Here is a 15,042-nt window from a genome sequence, read left to right as displayed (position 1 = left end):
AACTCATAAAGATTAAAGCCATATTTATTCTAAGACAAGGAATGTTTAGATAGCAAAATCTCCAAAATTCCGTAATGGTTTAACATTGCTGTTATGGTTATGCTATTTTATAATTTAACATTCTCCAAACAAATTTTAAAAAACTAACAAGCTGGGCCCAGCGTGATACAGCATTGAAGAAAAACATTACATGCACGGACTAAAGAAAATCGCTTAGTTATTCAGATCCAAAGGCACTTTGGAGAAAATTGGAACCCTCAGCCGTAATAAAAAGCTTTACGCTTCAAAAGAGGTCAAAGAAAATGCACTTGCATCAGAGGCCAAATCCCGCCGACCAGAAACGATAACCAGGCCAGTAAATCGATATGTGTCATGACCTCTCAGGGTGAAACATGCGGCTAAAATCCTCGCTAAAATCACATTTGCTGTAGAACCTTCCAGAGCATAATCTACCCAGCAGAGGAAAAAAACTTTATTGCAACGAGCAGCATTTTGGCATGAGGCAAAAGTCGTCTAGGCTTCCCTTTTATTGCTCCGATCTTGAGCACATTTACTTTACTACGTCATTTCCGTCACCATCTGTTGCGGTGCACAGCGAACGAAAGCGCTACCTCGAAGCCGTAAATTGCGGTCGCCGAAAATGAATTTGCACGCTTTCTTAGGCCGTTTTTCTACATTATTTGGCAAATACATAAGAATTCTAGACCGGGTTAGTAAAATCAGGCGATTTCATTCAATTCCATTTGAGTTTCAGGGATTCAAAAATCGGCCCCAAATTTGTTTCCTCCCTTTTAGTCAGGTCTCTTAGGGTCAGGATCGTTACAGAGTTGACAAAAGCGCCAAACTTTGCACAGCGATAGCTTATTGCAGTACCATGAATATTAGAGGGGGTGCCCACTGCAAATATGCCACTGAAGCGTGCTAAACAGGATTTAATTGTTGTAAATTTCATCTGCTCGGGTCCCTGTGGTGTTTTGATTGAAAATTGTTATGTAATACCTTAAATCACTCTGAATTCTATTCTCATGTTGTAAACAACAATTTTACTCGAACATCTGGCATTCCCATCCATTTTTGCTTATTGATTGTATAATTAAGTTGATTATTACTGTGCCCTTAAAGCAAGTCCACAGTCCGCCCACATTTTCATAAGTCATTTCTAAGATGGCCTCGTCTTTGCTTCATAACTTGCAAGTACTCAGCTTCTGGGGTTCTCTTCCCCTTTTCTAACGCACTTCAATTAGAGGAGTCTTTATTGTGCGGCTTAAGTCTTATTTATCAAGTACTACTTGTCATACCTAGGTACCAGAGGTTTTTCTCGCGTACGGCGGGAATTTTTGCCGCGCTAGAAAAGTCTCTGGCACCCAGGGTATACTTGTCATTACATGTCACTTTAACCTGAAGAAAGCGTATGGCATGGCGATTCACACACAAAATTTCAGAAAAAAGAAATTGTCAAAGAGTCTGTTGTATCACATGTTATCAGGGATTTATGACAGCTATTCATGAAGAGCAAATAACGAAATGACAGAGCCCAAAATAGTTCTTTCCTAGGGAGGTAATTAATTTTTCAGCTTAACATAGGCCTGGATGCCTTTCTGTCTCTCTTTATCCAGTTATCTGCTGGAGGCAAGTGCATGTTTTGACAGAGAAGCAAGCACCTTGGCACAAGTCATATCATTTACAATTCCCGCAGTTTGTCTAAGCTTTACAAAGCAAAAACAAACAAAAAAGAATCTGGTCTCATAAACGAAAAAAAGAAACAAGTTAGCCCAAGCTTCAAAAAAGAGCACAGTTTATCATGAAGCCTCTACATTTGGCACTGAAGCACTCATGTCCAAAAATAATAACAGCTTATCAAGTCGTAAAAGTGAGACTCAAGTGGTACAAGATTGACTCAAATGATAAATGGTGAATAGTTTAACTGCTGAAACTGTAGAAAGGGGCCCGGGCTAACTTTTAGGGCCTGTTTACATGGAGGAGGGGGACCCCAGGTAGGAATGGTAACCCACTTAGGTGTGGTAACCCGCGTGTCCATATAATCTCTCATTTTAATTTGATCACGTTTACATGACAGGTGGGGTCACCCTTCGAGGTGGGTAGCCCGGTCTGCCACACCAGGTAACCCTCTCAGCTGAGGTCAAATTTTGCCCTGTCAACGTTTCAAGGTAAGGAACCCCAGGCTAGTCGGGGTCGGATTCGTGATACATCAAATTCGCGCAAAATTCACTTTGGCGCCGGATGGCTTCATATAATTATTAAAGGTAACAATAGAAAGCCGCAACACTGGAGGTTGCAGCAAGAGCAGCAATTGAGCTTAGACGTGGTTTGCCAGCATTTTTCTTATTTACGTGCTTAGCAACCATTCAATAATCTTGAGAAACTGCACCCCAGGATGGCGGGGTTGTAAGATTGCATGTAAAGGAGGGTTATTTTTTTACCCAACCAAAGCAGGTTACCTCACCTACCTGGGGTTCCCCACCTTTATGTTAACAGGCCCTAAGTCTCAGGAACCATGAAACTGGTAATAAACGGTATACCTAACCCGGGACTAGCTGTGATACCACCGGCCATCTTCAAGAACGTCAGCATAGCAGCCAAAGAAGCCATTATATCGGTGTAAAACGAATATTAGATTGCGGTTGTTTCATGCGTCTCGTTTTGTGACTTGTTTTGTGTTCGTTTTTGTCACCATCTCTAAGTATCAATCATGTTCAAAACACCCCTAGTAACAAAATATTTCGTAAAGCTCTTTAGAATGATATTCAGCAATAAAAACAAGGTGTGACCAGGAGCCGATTTCTAGGCTCCTGGTGTGGCAACATAGGCATAAGTGAACGCAGTAATCAGTCAGAAATCTGTTTGAGTGGTCTAAGTTGGGGCTGATGGGCTTCTTTATCATGACCACTCCATTATTATAAGGGACCAGGCCATAATTATTGTTGACCCTTGCTTTTTTTGGTATTTTATGTAATTTTTCACAGCATTATTTTGTGAAAAGTTGGTAACTGAATTGCTCTTGAGGAATTCATGATCGTAAGATCATGTCGTAACCACAGGGTATTCGCCTAATTGCATCAAACAAATTACATTCATTTTCATAAATTATGCATCATTGGTTGGCTAAAAGAGGCCTTTTTCCTGTAAATTTCAGCTCCTCTGAAGTTAGTTTGTTTGTAAATTGTAACGCACACGACGACGTTCCTTTTTTTTGAAAGATCATATAGACCTACCATTAACACTCTGGTCCAAGGGCTCTGAAGTGAATGAGCCGCTTACAGGTGTCTAGGCATGCAGGGACCTCATACACTTCTTTTTAAATGCAAATGTGCAAAAAATAAAGAGTGTTAAAAATTCCTGGAGAGGCATGTTTTACAACCTCGTCTCCAGGGCTTAATAAAAAGGTAGAAAAAGGTAAAGCGACCATATTTTACGTCAATAACTCGTGACAGTAATAATAAGTGATAAACTTGAGGTCGCTGGTGCGGATCTTTTACCCCCCTCTCTCCATTAATTCTCCGTTGTAAGGGTATTTAAAGATAGTCAAAGCTACACAGAAAAAAGAGAAGTTGAAATAAGGATGTGTTGACACCGGGGATCGAACTCGGGACCTCGCCCATCGAAGGCTGCGCACTAACCAAGTGTGCCACCCTTGCTCCTCCTTTTCCCCCTGAGGACGAGGTTGACATGTTTTAATCATTATCTCAAGGACAGGGTTACCAGCGAAGCAAATTATAATCTAACCTTAGCTGCACAATTACAAAGTGGGCGCGTTGTCAGTTACCGTTCATGAGGTCGTTCATGTGGCATGTCAAACTTTAACAATTCTATCGTTTAGGATGTGATACATTTCAGTTTTATGTTATTGCAGGGCATCTTTGAAAGCTGGCTTTGTGATCTGTTTAAATTGATATGTAATGATATTATCACTGGCAAGTCTTAGCAGTGACACTGATAGCCGCACAGTCCGCACAGTGAACATGGCCACACTTACCGTGTGGAGACTGGGCTCTAGTCAGTATTATGTACATGTTAAACTATTTTGAAAAGTGTAACAACAACTAAACATTGCCAAATTAAAAACTTAAAAATTTGAAACAAATGTTTTTTAGCCAAATCAAACAAAAAGAGTACTCACCACAGGGCACCCAATCTGCTATTATAGGTGAAAGTTAACTCCCCCCTTTTATCGGTAATTAGGACCATTTGTAATGGGCACCCCCTCCAGTATTAATCGGTAGGTGCTAAGGAAGCTCAGTGCCAAATTTGACACTTTTGTCAAGTCTGTAACGATGCGGCCTATATTTTGCACTAAGAGACCTAACTTTATTCCGTAGTTTATAGTGTAAGTCGATCTTGCGAGCCCTCAGTCTCTTGGTTTGCGGTCTATAGAATGTGTGACGAAACTGTAACGCGATCAAAATAACCCATTTTTCAGACGTTTTCGACGGGTTTTGATGTTCTAACGACAAACACATCTCCTCTGGACCCTGTGTAGACTGCAACTCTTCTGCAAGGTACTTCGGCAAACCGCCCCACACTGGAGACTCATATTCGAGAAGTGGGCGTATTTTGGCTGTCCACAAGTTGTAATTAAAGCTGTTCCTCCAAGTTTTGAGCATGGTCTTGTATTGCTGGCAACTTTGATAAGGGGTGGTGGAGGCACCACACGCACAAGATCATAGCAAAAAGGCCAGTCGAGCCAAAATAAGGTACAGCGTCTCAACTACTTTTGCAAGTGGTTGTAACTTTCTTATTTTAGGTTTCTTTTCTGTTTGTGAAAATAAATAGTTAAGTGTTGTAAACAAAGGATTTATTAGTTTGAGGATAGCGTTTGTAACTCGGAGCGAACACTCAACAGATTTCCCTCTAAGCTGAATAGCTGCTTTACAATAACTGAGAGCCACTCCTCGCACGTTGATTGGTCGAGAGCTATGGTCTATGAGAGTAAAGACCATGGAAATCACGTAACATGTCACGCAGAGCCGGTTGTTTTGTTTTTGGTTTTTCGTAAAAAAATAAATGATATTGTAAAAAACAATTCGACCACAATTTCCCATTGTCTACAGTCTTATAGACCATAGAAATGACACCATGAACGTTCAAAACTTTGCAGTGGAACCTCTCGCCTGCGGCTCGTGGCTCCACTTGAGTTTTGAACATTTTATGACGTCATTTCTATTGTCTATAAGAGTGTAGACCATGGGAAATTGTAGTCGATTTGTTACAGTCAAAACAGGTCAAGCGTGCCCCCCAAGATTCTATTGATGAAATGATTATTTGAAAAATGAATCCGTTAGTCCTTCCCGAGACAAAACTTTCTCCAAGGCAGAATGCAACAAGTTAAGCTTCCAGGTGATATTCGAGAAGTGGGCGTATTTTGGTACAATTTATGTGATGCCGATCTCTGTAGGTAGGTTTGCTTTCCTACATTCCCTTACAAAATACAATCTCTTGGTGGCTTTCTTTACTGTCAGTTCAACATGGGAATTCCAACATAGGTTGTCTTGTTGCCATAGGCCAGGTAGCTTAAACTTGGATAACCTCTCCAACCATTAGTCATTTATTCGTAAAAGATCTGGCTCGATAGAATTTTCGCAGAACGGGATCCACATATCCTTGGTTTTCTTTAAGTTCAATAGCATGTTATTCGTAGTTGCCCAGTTCTGAAGGCCGTCAAGTACCTTCTGCATATTTGATAATTCGCCATTTGGTATACTTTCTGACGCTGTGCAGTCGTCAGCCTACTTACACATCTTTACGCGTCCTTGCATTTCTACAGGTATAGAATCGTCGAAATCATCTATAAAGATTCCGAACAGTAAAGGGGATATGACAGATCCTTGTGGTACACCCGCCGGGCAAGTCCGCGTTGTTGATAGTTACCTTGCAGAAGAGTTGCAGTCTATACAAAACAGGTGCCTGGATATCATCGGTCATCATCGGGAAACAAAAAACATCCCTTCCAACTTTAGAGGACAGGTGCAACGTAGCGACAAAGCGTGAATTAGAAAGAATTATGAATGTAATATCATAGGTGACGAATTACTCCTTAATTTTGGCGCGAAATTTCAGCGTTAGTTTGTAATTTCACATGTGAAATTACAAAATTGCCATGGCAATTCTTCCGTACGTCTCAATGTCAAGATGGCGACGAAGCTTTAAAATGCCTTGAATGAAGATGTCAGGGCACAAAAAGACGCTTTAGAAACCCTAAACACACAAGAGACCATCAAGAAGGATTTAAGGTCTAAACATTTGAGAGAGTGGAGTTCTCGATCGATACCACCCAGGATGAACATGTCAAAAAGTCAAGATTGCAAACGTAATTCGTCACCCATGATATTAATAGGTAATCAAATGGTACACTCGTGAAATTAGGGAATAATTTCACTTGCGTTTTGTCCAAATCCTAATAATTTCCCTCGCCTGAAGGCTCGGGAAATTATTGGGATTTAATTTGGACAAAACGCGCGTGAAATTATTCCCTAATTTCACTTGTCAACATTTGATTACACATACATATTAAGCACCCAAATCAAATTTTTCTTACTAAGCCAAATACCAGCCACGGCTATAACTTAAGATCCAAACCAGGTTCAGTAGCAATAACAAAGTCAGCAACTCAAAGACATATTTATTCGTAGCAAGAGCTGCAAGACTCTTTTTATGATCTGTATATTTTTACTTACTTTTTTTATTAGAATAGTCACTTAAGCGCATTTCATAGTATATGTTTTTCCACTTTAATTATGCAAGAGGGTCTGGATGGGGTTAACTGACAACTGACATTTGCCTTGGGTTTTACTGACAACTGACAAAGTACCTGATTGTCCCTTATCTTCTACAAAACCCTTTTTTAAGGCCTTAAATATAATAGAATTATATTGTTCCACTCTTTTTTTTTTTTCTCAGGTGTCAGACAATGCGATCAAATGTGCGTTTTTATGGGTAATCTTAGCAGCAAGACGCTCAAGAATCATATTTCGTCAATGACCTATGATCTCAAATTTTTGCCACTCTGAGAACGCGCTTGCATACGATGTCTGCTAATGAGGGTGTTACACAAAAGCAACTGCAAGTTTTTACCAAGGTGATTCAGATACGGCCTTTCTTGATCTTTCTTACTATTATACCTGCCAACTTTTTCTGAGTCAAATGCGTGAGATATTCACCCTGTCATGACCGGGTTTTCCGGAAACGTCCTTGCGATTTCCGAAGATTTCCGACGACTTTCCGAAGACTTCCGAACTTTGCCGAAAATGTCCGCAGATGTTCCGAAGGCGTTTGAGCACTTCCGAAGCTACTTAAAAGACAGCAGTTTTAGGGTGCTTTGATTTCGTAAGAACACAAAAAAGACACAAAGTCATCATTTAACGCCTTTTAGGATTGAATTTTCATTATTTATCATGTGTGAAAGAACAATTTGTCGGGATGTGTGAGTTAGGCGCGAGAAATTGTTCTTCCAGGGTGAGATCGATGTCTTTAGTCCACAGCTCTCACGCATAATGCATGAGAGTTGGCAGGAATACAATAATCTGAAGGTATAAATTTTTATTGGCTTAATGGTTGGAAATGTTGGACTCTAGCCAGCAAAACGCTCGAGTGGAGGAGAGTAACCCAAGACTTGAGAAGTGGAGGGCCACTTGAAATGCTTAAAATAGCAAAACTGATAAAAATTAAGACACTATTACATTAATTTTCGAATTTAACATCTAATTTAAATGAAATGTACCTTAATTTCGGTTCAAAAATATACAAATAAGTTTCATAGTTAATCATTAATAATCATTTAACTGACAACTAACAAAAGGCCTAAAATTTAACTGACAACTGACAAATGGCCAAAATTTTAACTGACAACTGACATTTGTACGCCCCCATCTAGACCCTCATGTGAATCCATTGTATATATTTTTTAAAATAAAGCTTATTATTACTGGGAGTATAAAAATATTGTTCGTTATATCGAGGACTTCGTTCATAGAGGTTCGTTATATCGAGGTTCCACTGTATCAAGCATGGAAATCCTTCATCGCAGTTTTATCGGTCGCATTTCTTGCCTGTTGATATTTCTTTGTTCAGCATGTGTTATTTATGTATACTTTGTCATTAATCATGACCTGTTTGGATCCTGTCGGCGGGCGACCTATTATTTGAAGTAAGTACTGGATTTAACATTTTTGTTATGATCACGATCGGGAAGAACTTGTATATCTCAATATCCAGCCGAGCCTAACCCTCGCTTACCGGGTTTTAGCGCGAGGATCGCGTGCAGTCTGTTGGAGTTTCACGCTTCTCAAACAGCGAATTGTCAGTTTACCGCGGAGTTAGTACGCGTGCTTTAGTGCTTAAATTGGTATTGTACCTGGGAGACCCAAAGAGGGTTTCGTCCTAACTACATTGAAAACGCTTTTTAGGCCATCCAGAGTACTTTTTGATATCTAGAAATGTATGCTGGAAACTGGGGCTCAGTGGACGTCAGTATAACGTGTTTTCGTTTTGGAAAATCCTCCCTCTCCGCCTCCAACGATTTATCTCTCTTTCTCGAAGATTCTGAATGTTTTCTGATGTAGTGCTAGTCTGAAGGTTTTGAATTATATTCTTGAAGATCATCTGAAGAAAGTCTACGATTGTGTCCGTTTTATACATTTATGCCGAGACCCGGGAACTCTTGGAAAACTGGATTTCATCGGTTTTAAGACTGTCTTACGCTGCCTGTTTACTAAAATTAAGCAATGAAACGTGGTCGGGTCGGAGAAGAAGAAGTTAAAGAGTCTTAGAAAATTTCGTGATGAGACGTTATTTTGTAATTTTTTCTAGTCAGGGGAACACTTAGTTCTTCAAGCGTGTAATATATTTTGTAATTATTTTATATTTACTTAAACAGTTGTAAATATAATTAATGCTCGTAATTTATTTTATTATAAGGAGATAGACTAGAAAGAGATAACCTCCTTTATCTCCTTTTCAATTTTCCATGGTTTTAATTTGTGAATAAATAGTTATTATTATAAAGAAAATTGAAGGCCAAGGCTATGCAGTTCCTCCTTCCCCTCCTCTGCCTGGATTTCGGTTAAATGATGATTTCGCCTTCACACGTGTTGGAGTAGTTTTCGCCAAACCCTTGTATGTCATGGATGTATTCTCAGCTGAAGAAAAAGGAGATGATTAAGGCTTACATAGCATTATTCAAAGCTACATCACGATCTGTTCATATGGAAATGGTGCCGAACCTAAGTGCAGAAAGTTTTGTAAGTGCTTTGATTCGATTTAAGGGTTGACGAGGAACTCCTACCTTAAGGTGATTCCCTAGTAAAAGAACCCAACATAGATTGTAGATGAAACTTGGTACACTGATGTAACAAGTCAAGAAGATGATAAAAAGGTAATAAAAAGTGGGGGTCACCTTGCTCGTTTTGACGTCACAATGCTGACAAATACGGCTATTTTGGACCCTTTGACAAAAACCGCGCGCAGCCCAAAACTAGACAAAAAGGAAAGGTTTTTTTCAATGATGCATGTGGTATCGCACACAATTGGACTTTAATGTATTGTTTATCCCCTTACGTACCATAAAAATGTCTTTTAACCCATTCGCCCCTGAACCGCCCGTAACCGCCCGTGCGGATCCACGTCCTTTCTACCCTTTGTGACGTCATCAGTTTTAACGGTCAAGGACAACTTTTTCCGCTAACTTGGGAAGAGTGAAGAGATCTTTCAAACCATACCAGAATGAGCACAATTCAGTCAAGGACACCGGAGAAAGAGGCAAAAAACCATGTAGCATTGCCCTGAAAATCTCCATGAAAATCTTGTTCCATTGCTTCCTACCTTTCCTTTAACCTAATCCTAAGATCCTAAAAGCTTTCCTAAAAACTATTCCCACCAAAATGAAGCCTACTAAACGTCCAGCAAGAGAAAAAAAAAATGAGGCAAGAAAAGCGAAAAAAGAGGGGAGGAGAGAAAGCGAAAAGTCAAAGTCAAGACTGCTGTGTCACTCGAAATTTTGCTTTCTGCGCATGCCCGAACTTCGCAAGCTGATATTTTGCATCTGGATCAGAAGGCCATGAAGTCTACGACCTGTAAACCGGTTTGAGGTAAGTTTTAGCTCTTTATAGCACGACAGTGACCAGAAAACCACTCGACTAGCTTTAAAACGCGTTTTTCGGCAAAATCTCCAGGAGCGAATGGGTTAATGCCCTTGTTTTTACTTTACGCTCCAAAGTAGAATTAAATTGGACACGCGCTATTCGACACGTGATAGCTCAATCCGTACAATTTAGTAAAATTGCCACAAAACTGAACATAGATTTGTGTCAATTTTTTTCTCACCGAAAGGAAGCACTGTCCTTATTAAAATCATGAAATAAAAAATGGGGGTCACCGTGTTCGTTTTTGCGGTAGAGCTGCAGGAAGTGCGCACCAAATGCATTTTCCTTGATTTTTGAGAGAGGACTAGGGCGAGTTTCAAAAAAAGAATGTATGTGAAAGGGGGAAGAAAGTATTAAAAAATCTGTTTTTACAGAAATTACATCGAGATATCACATTTAGTACACAATGTGATAAAGAAAGCGTTTAAATGAAAATCAAAGTGAATAAGCACAAATTAAACATCCACTATCGAGGTTCTCCGTGAGGAAGTCGAACTCAGCAACACGCGTACTGCTTACGTTATGCACATTCCCACCACATTGAGTCTAACCTCGGCAAGAGACAACCACAAGCAAAAATTGCAATAGCATTTCTCTTCGGTCAACTTCATTTCAATAATGTTACTTCACATGCTCTTTTTTACGGAGGCCATCTTGTTATGCGCAGTAAGAGATGCGCAATGCAAAACCAGGGAATCACCTTAAATGCCTAGTGACAATGGAAAAACCTTAAAGGATTCACGAGTGTAGGCTTATCCGTGTCAGCGGCAATATTTGCTTTTCCGAACAGATATTTTACAGTCGAGAACACATGCAGTCATCGGGTGCCCCTGACTTACGGACTGGTTCTCATCAGTTAAAATAAAGGTAGATCAAGTTTTCGTGACCCGTAGTGAAATGCTAGGGTCGATAAGTCCGTTTGAGAACATTTTGCGGATGTGTTTTAGGGTCACTCACAACGCAAAATCAAGCCGAACTAAATCAAACCAACTTTAGCGGAATTCCCTAAATAAAACGACCTAAAGGCTGTTTTTGTGTGCGACTGCAGTGAAGAGAACTCTGTGTGATGACTGGAATATTTGTTTTTGTTTGCCTTTACTCATGCAATCTGTGAGTAACGGTAGAAAAAAACTGACAACCATTTTTGTGCCGATTTCTGCAAAAATGTACGTGATATAGGCATTTCTAGTGATTTGTGTTCTGCAGAGATTACTGGCAGTGCCATTCGTATATTAATCATCAGTGGATACTCGGCCCATAGGCACTGTAGTGGACTCGATACGTCAGAAGGAAGTGCCCCGGAGTGTCTCAAATGGTTTTATCTCATTCTTAGAGGCCTATTTGGTTAATTTGAAGCTACCCTCAAAGTTATTATCAATCTGCTCTGATGTCTTAGGGAATATTTGATCGTCTCGAAACTGTTTCAGGTTCCCCTTTTTGTCTCATCCGGAACTAGGCCGAAACTTTCAGGAGACCATTTCTTAACAATCATTGCAATACAGTGAAACCTCTATTAAGCGGACCCCCAATTAAGCGGACACCCTCTATTAAGCAGACACTATAAGCCAGGTCCCGAAATTAACGTCTTATATTTACCTTTATAACGAACCCCTATTCAGCAGACAACTCTATTAAGCGGACACAGACACTAAAATAAGTAGCCTCCCCGAAGACGAACCCCAAAGGCTATAAAATAAGGTGTATTTAGCTAATTTCTATTGTTAACAATCGCTATTAAGCGGACACCGGGCTGAATTGACAATAGCAGTGTTGGATCACGTCCTTGAAATACGGACTGAAGTCAGTTAATGTTTTTGCATTTACAAACACATTAAAGTTGGTAATGAAAGGTAATAAACTTGAACTCTGGATAGCTTCTTTAACAAAATGCAACTTTATCACAGTACGGAGTAACCGTTGAATATTTAACAATGAATGTATGAGGTTGAGTATCTTACGAAGAATTATGGAGATCGAGGAGGGTGTTATCCGTCGATCTCGAGGCCGTAGGCCGAGGCGGATAACACCCTTCGAGATCTCCATAATTCTTCATATGATTTCAGGTACTGGATTCCAGTCTTTGTTAGTGGAACTTGGATACTGAATTCCAATTGTTAGTGGGATTCTGGATTCCTTTAGCTGTATTCCGGATTCTAAAGCCCAGGATTCCGGTTCCACAAGTAAAGTTTTCTGGAAATTCCACAAGCAAAAATTCCCCGGATTCCGGAATCCGTATTCCCTTACATTAGACGAAACTGCCTACGCACTCGGACCAGCCCAAGGTCCAGTTATTTTATATCTTCTTCCTTTTTTTGTAACAGGAGCAAACAAGTCAACACAAGCAGTCTTTGGTCGGCGGCTGAGAATGAAACTAAATGTTTCCCACAAAAGCAGATTCTTTTTCTCAAAACGCACAAAACTGGATCGAGCACCATGGCTAACATCTTCTTTCGTTATGGAGACGCCAGGAATCTTACATTTGCTCTAGGGGATGACACCATTCTCGGCTGGCCTGAGAAATTTCACATTCTCCACCCTCTCCGTACGTTTGGCAAAGCTCCTGATATACTCTGCAGTCATGCAAGATTTAACAAGGAACCAATGAACTGGCTTTTTCCACGAAAAACTAGCAAGTACGTTACAATTCTCAGAAACCCTGTAGACAACTACGAGTCTGCTTTCAACTTTGCTCAACTAGGAAAATCGTTTGGTTTGGGAGTTACGCTCGACTCCTTGCAAAAATTTCTAAATAAACCAATACAATCTTATGACCATTCTCGTAAGGCGAGTATTGTATGTTTGATTTGGGTTTGAGGTTTGAGTATTTCCAAAACCTCACAGCTGTTAAAGAGTACATTCAGTTCCTTGACAATGAATTTGATCTTGTCATGATTATGGACTACTTTGATGAGTCGCTGCTGTTAATGAAGAGATTGCTATGTTGGAAGATAGAGGACATTTTGTACGTAGAGCTCAATGAGCGACAAGACAAGGAAAAAGCTACTCGTTTAAGTGCAAGAGTTAAAGAAAATATAAGGCGATGGAATAAAGCAGACGTTTTGTTATTCAATTATTTTAACGCAACGTTTTGGAGAAGAGTAAAGAAAGAAGGACCAAGCTTTTATGAGGAACTGAGTACTTTTCGTCAGAGAAAACAGGAAATACAGCAATTATGCTTGATCAATGGTACTCGAATCCAAAGAGCTTATCATAACAAATTTGTAAAGGGCTATTCAATTAGAAATGATCTTGATGAAAATTCAAAGCGCCTCTGTGAAAACTTAGTCAGAACGGAGAATGATTTCCTCGCACATCTCAGGAGAAAACGTATGGCGAAACTAAGAGAAACTGGGATTGACAAGCATGACAAAATTAAAAACGAAGGTGAATGGCACGTGGCAAAGGATTTGCGATATGTTCCTCTTCGAGCTCGTCGAATAATGCGTAAAAGATTTAGGCCACCTTAAAACTGTTCTTGTCTAAGTACACTGTGTGGCAGAAAAATGGATTTCTCAGAGCCTCGTTCCCGGTGTCTTTCTTAGGAATAAGGTTGACCAAGAGACTATAAAGGGGACAGAGAGGCCATCCCCCATATACACCCTATTCCATAGGTAATTCGTCTCGAGTTATTTTTAGAATCGGGATAAAGTTACCTCGCGCGAGGCGTGGATGTTTCGTGGAGGTTTCGCATGACCAAACGTCGTGCAAAACATGTCGGGCGAGAGGCAATTAAAGCGTAAAAAGATCAAGAGCATTCCTGAATATTGAAGCGAAATGAGTCGGCGCTCACTTGGGAAAAAGGAATCGCTGGACTCTTTGACAACCCGTGAAATCAGTTTAACTCGAAGTTGTCGTAACCTCAGTGCTTTAATAAAATGAGAAATTTCGCCGGTCTATTGAAACCGGTCGTTTGTACAATTTAGGGAGTTTAAGATCCAACGACGCGGACGACAACTAGAACATCAAAAAAACAATAGGCTTAATTAGCAAAAAAACAACTTCGCACGTGCAACACACTTTTTTGTTCATTTCTTTCCCGTTTTTGCACGACTACGACGTGAAAATGCCTAATTTCGCGTTTTATGGAGGACGTAAATAAGCAACGACGAAATTTTATTTCTCTTTCTGAGCTTGAATATGGTCCCTTGAAATTCAGCTTTAGGAGGGTTCGCCTACAGTTGACAAAGTAGGTGGGTAGGAATAATCGCTATAAAGACTGAAAAAAATAAACATCAAACCAGAAATTGCTCTCTTCAAACTGTAAATTATAAATGATCCTGAGAGAATATTCAGTGTGTTAAGGATTTCCCTGCTCTACTGTTAGCTCTATACAAGAGAGGAAGGGCGATTCTTTTTTAATTTCGGTTTCGCTGACACAGCTTTCGCAGAAATCTTGCTGTAGTCGTTTTCGTCGACAAAAGGAATAGCAAAATCGCTCTCCGCGTCTTCCCCCACTTTGTTTTGCGTCATTTCGTGAAGGACGCGTGGCTCTCAGCGTGGGTCATCCACGCAGAACACATTCGCGCTATGTGATTGGCTGTTGTCTAATCCCCCTTGAGATCTGTGGTGTTAAAAATAACTCGAGACGAATTACCTATGGAATAGAGTGTATATGGGGGATGGCCTCTCTATCCCCTTTATAGTCTCTTGGGTTGACTAATTCAAAGTAACCTTTGTGAATTGCTCCAAATACTAATGAAGAGCGCTGAAGGTTAAAATGGCAACTCATTTGGTAGTAGTATGGTCTAGTATTGTAGGAGCGGCAGCGTGACCGAGCGGTTACGGCGCTGAACTTGCATTTTTGAGGCCCCGAATATTCACGTCCTGCCCTGACCGCTAGCTGGATTTGTTCGCGGAAGTGCCAAGTTCAAATCCTCGACCACGCTTG

At 40.3% G+C, this 15,042-nt stretch overlaps 1 pseudogene; it reads left to right on the top strand.

Annotated features, from left to right (window-relative positions):
• The first annotated feature begins 5,333 nt into the window (after window positions 1-5,333).
• On the top strand, window positions 5,334-13,694 carry LOC140931760 (galactosylceramide sulfotransferase-like; annotated as a pseudogene).
• The last annotated feature ends 1,348 nt before the right edge of the window (window positions 13,695-15,042 follow it).

The sequence above is a fragment of the Porites lutea genome, chromosome 1 (assembly GCF_958299795.1).
Source record: "Porites lutea chromosome 1, jaPorLute2.1, whole genome shotgun sequence".
In the NCBI taxonomy this organism is placed as follows: Eukaryota; Metazoa; Cnidaria; class Anthozoa; order Scleractinia; family Poritidae; genus Porites; species Porites lutea.
This window is presented reverse-complemented; position numbering and strand designations above follow the sequence as displayed.